The 4,847-nt window shown below is 32.8% G+C and overlaps 1 pseudogene; it reads right to left on the bottom strand.

Annotated features, from left to right (window-relative positions):
* LOC117178602 overlaps window positions 1–3,863 on the bottom strand; it is a 12,753-nt pseudogene extending 8,890 nt beyond the window's left edge.
* Window positions 3,864–4,847: the final 984 nt, after the last annotated feature.

Genomic DNA, 4,847 nt, shown 5'->3' with positions numbered 1-4,847 from the left:
CGACCTAAAAGGAGAGTATGTTGAAAAATAAAACCGACTTTGGCCAAAAAAACGTCTCCGTGTTTCATTTTTCAGGGACTTATCAGACTGCCTAGTATCTATATACAGGGTGTCCGGCGAGAAGTGTAGTTAATTTTGTGTGTGTCCAATGCTTATTCTGGACACGACGGAGGGTACAAGTTTCATGTACATGTGAGCATGTGTGTGATATTGCACTTGTAGTTTTTTTTATTATTATTACACCATTAAGCAATTTCCCTTCCAGGGTAGGCGTGACTCACTCGGTGGGGAAAGGAGTAATGTGAAAAAGGGATAGAGAATTTTTAGATTGATCCAGAATTTTCGTGTTCTTTATGTAAACAACGCGTTCCTTCCGCAACACTGCTCCGACCCAGGTTGTTGATCAATTTCTCTAGCCATCACCCCAAGTGAAGATCCAAGGGATTCGAACGAAATTAAGGGGCATTTTCAGATATTTTCCAATTGTTTCTTAAAAAGTCATATAATTTACCTGAAAATAATGTTAAGTATGAAAAGTCACTGAAAAATAATGCAGCTACGGAGGCACATAGTCAAATTTGTGTTTCGTCAAAGTTTTATCTGGAAAGAAACAAAAAGGAAAGTAACGAAAATTTCCTCACTTTCCTTTTCGTTCCCTTTTATATAAAATACGATTAACACATAATTTTGACATTGTGCTTTCGTAGGCTCATTATTTTTTTATAGTTTTTAGACTAAGCTTAGTTTTTAGCCAAATTCTTATAAATTTATCGAAATAATTGGCAAATATCCAAAAATGCCCCTTAATTTCGTTCGAATCCCTGGAAGATCCTCACAAAGACGTAATGTAAGGTTCCCATTTAATAATCTTGTATTGTAATTGAAAAATGTTCTGTTATAACAAAAAGTCATTATTACCTCCTCTTAAGTTACGGCGTGTTCCTTGGGTGCACTTTTTAGTCGAAAAATGACATGAATATGAAGTTTAATTGTTTAAACTAACAAATTTTTTGTATTTTCTTCCCATTGTAATTAATGTTTTTATAATTTCCGTTGATTTGAATTTTTCTAAACATATTTAATTGTTCTTATTTGTTGCAACAATCTCATAATAACAAAAGTTTGTAGCCACACATGCTCACACGTACATACAATTTGTACCCTCTGTTTTGTCCAGAATAAGCATCTGACAACAAAAAATTTGGGGACTTTTTGCTTATTGTGTTGTGTAAGCCCCCCCCCCCACACACAAAATGAACTACAGTTCTCGCGGGACACCCTGTATATTATCACAATCGCTCTCGCCCTACTCCCCTGAGAAAAAATTACTGAGGTTTTGTGAATTCTTTTATATCAATCCGAAATCTTTGAAATGTTTGTTTAAGATTTGCGAAATATTAAAAACCTTTGTAAAATTTGTATGAAATCTTGAATAAATTATTGCAATATTTGCGAAATCTTTTAAATTTATCCAAAAGCTTTGCGAAATATTTGAAATCTTTTAAATATATCCGAAATCTTTGCGAAACATGTGAAATCTTCGAATAATCACTGAAATCTTTGTGAAACTGTTGGCCATTTGAATTTTATAGAAAAAAGGCTTTGCTGCTTTTGAAATGGATCATAGATTATATTATGGTTCGGAATTACCTGACTACCGTGAATAATGTTTGCGGGATTTTCCCAAGGCTTACAATGATTCTGTTGACCACGTTTATTTCAATTCACGCAGGCGTCCATTAAGTCACAGAATTATTTCTCACTCAAATCTGTTGCTTTTTAAAGGGTATAAGACGACACGTATCGTACCTATTTTCCAACAAAATTTGTTTTCAAAGTTATGAGTAATAATTTTTAAAACATTTAAACGCAGATTATCAAAAAATGAACCCAATTTTTATTAAAAGTGTGATATTTTTCAATGGTTTCTTTCTCTTCATTTTTTCTTAGATTGAATATGTGCCCGAGCTTTGGCGAGAAGAGGATATTTTTTTGTCTGCGCTATTTGCGAGATTTTTGGGACAATATTGATCAAGTCTTTGAAGATTTTTTTTTTTGAACAATACACATTTTCGCAAAAATCTAAAAAATAACACGAGATAGTAAAAATTTAGAGACATTTTTCTAGAACTTTATAATGTATTGAGGACAAGTAAACGTACGAGTTTCAAACATTGACGGTATATTCTAAGGGGCAGTGTTAACCAAAAGTAGTGTTATATGAAAAACTGGCAATAATATCAAACATCGACTTCGGGCCGTATTAAATTTTGAAATAAACATATTAAATAATGAATAATTAAATAAGTAATCAATAATAAAATATTTATTAAATAATATTTCTCCTTTCTTGAGTATTTGAGAAATTAGAAAATATAATATTTAATTGTAAATATCACAAACTAAAATTTTTCTCTAGGAATTAATAAATAAAACCTCCAGATCATGTCAACAAGCCAACAAGTCACATTTCATAGAAAATAATTTTTAACACGAAAGTGCGAGGTTTGTAAGTGAAGTGATTTTCTATACAAAATTAAAAAAAACTTTTTGTTTGTTTTGTTCTTGGACAATTTTCCAATCTAGCGATTTAGATATTTTTAATTCTGAACATTATTTCAATGAACTAAAAAGAACATTTTTAACCCACTTTTAATTTAAAATTTTTGTTTTTTAGTATTATATGAAAAACGGGAAATATTAAACATCGACTCAATATTAAACTTCACAATAAAAATATTAAATAATGAATATTAAAATATAGTATTACTTATTGTAAAAATGTAACGAAATATTATGCAAAATACTGTCAAAGCATCTCTGGAAATACCGATTGCCGCAATTCGTAACCTGTGTTCGGAAATGATAACTTTATCGAAAAATGTAGACTTAAGAGGGTGTGGGCTATTCGTATTTGTGGTGACAACCTGGGAGTTTCAAGTCTTGTGTGATGATCTATGACAAAGAAGGGGATGGGTGGAAAAAATGTTCAATGTAGCTTAATGTAGTTTTTGAACGTCCCCTGAAAAAATCTGACTTTCAGTCCAGTGTCGGAAGTTGCCTTCAAATAGCCTTGGACTGAATTCGGGGGGTTCCAAACGTAAACAGTCAGGCCACCTGAACCGTGTCCAATTGAAATGCACAATATTGCGCTATAAACTTAACTGAATGCTCGCGCACTCCGACCCTTCCATGTACAACCTTTTATAATATACAATTCTTTTTATCAGAATTCTTATTATGATGGAATGTAAAAATATGATACGAGCGGACTTTTTACTTTTATTTATTTCACCCTCTCCTACTTTTACTCTTCCGATGATTGGCAATCAGTTAAAAATTTTAATTAAAAAATCTGTTTGTTGCGCGGGCATATTCTCATCGCGCGCGGCTCGCTTCGCTCGAAAGTTTGAGCGCGCCTGGGACGCGCAAATATTGGTTTTTCCAAGTGGGCACAAAATTTGGCGACGTCTTTACGACATCGTTATGACATCTTTATGACAACTTTACGACATCCTATGTCCATGTCGTTAAGTCATCTTTACGATATCGTAAATATGTCGTATGATCTGACGATGTCTTTACGATATCGTAAAGACACTGTAACGATATGGACATAGGATGTCGTAAAGTTGTCGTAAAGATATCGTAACAATGTCGTGAAGACGTTGCGAAATTTGGTGCCCACTGGGTTGCCTTTCGCGCTCGATAATGTACTTACCTCGCGCTACGCGCTCGACCTTTGCATTTCCCCCGCATTTGTACACATACCTTTTAAATTTGAAGGTCAAGGCATCGAGAACTGTAATTTGGTAATTGTCAATTCTCTTTAGTTGAAGTTCCTTCGGTTTTAAAGAACACATTCTGATCACATATCTCGTACTTCGCACACGATTTTGTCCAAAATGTTAACTTATCTACATTATGTTCAACACTATCATATCCAATGTATATTATATTTATTTCTGTACCTCCCCTTAAGATTTCTTATTCAGATATTGCAAAATAATGTACACGTATTATTTATCATGATTACATTAATATTTGCTTCTTATTTTGCACTAATGTTATTCTGAGCTACACTGAAAATCTATCATTTCAATAAATCTATATTATTACAATTCATAATATGCATTGGCAATAAAACAAAAGTATTTTCATTGTCTTTTTTTATAATAAAAAAGTGTGTATCCTATTAAAAAAAAAATATTAATAAATATTTCAAGTTGCAATATTATTGCAACTTGTATCGTTTTTCCAAAACGACCTGAAAATGGTTAATAAACAATTTGTATATCCTTTTTTTGAGTGTTCAAAATTCAACGTTTTTCTTCCTTTGAGTTTTTTTTTGTATCGTGCGTTGTGTGGCCTAAAATGTCCATTTTTTTTTAAATTTTGTAAATGCTATAACTCTACTAATTTGTATTTTATCGGAAAAAGTTTTAGAAAATTTTTTTGTATTTTTAATACTATGAATAATTGTACATAGAATTTTCAAAATTTGAAAAAGTGGCCTAAAAATTTTGGAAAATGCTGCTTTTTTGAACTTTTATCCAAAATGGCTGACTAAGGAACTTAGCCTTCATTTTAAGACTGCTGGCTCAAGCAGTTTCTGAGAGGAGTAGGGCGAGAGTGGTTGCGACATTATAAACGTAGATATTATATATTCCAATTGGAAACGAGTTAGGCAGCCTTCATTGTTTACATTTCGAGCCCCCCGAACCCAGTCTAAGACCATTTGAAGGACCTCCGCCGACACTTGACTGAAAGCGAGAGTTTGGTGTATACCAAAGGTCAATTAAATCTCTCGATTTTTTCGAAATTTATCGTGCCGGGGGGGGGGGGGG

This window comes from Belonocnema kinseyi, chromosome 8 (genome assembly GCF_010883055.1).
Source record: "Belonocnema kinseyi isolate 2016_QV_RU_SX_M_011 chromosome 8, B_treatae_v1, whole genome shotgun sequence".
Classification (NCBI taxonomy): Eukaryota; Metazoa; Arthropoda; class Insecta; order Hymenoptera; family Cynipidae; genus Belonocnema; species Belonocnema kinseyi.
Note: the sequence above shows the minus strand (reverse complement) of the source record. Positions and strands in the feature narration are given on the sequence as shown.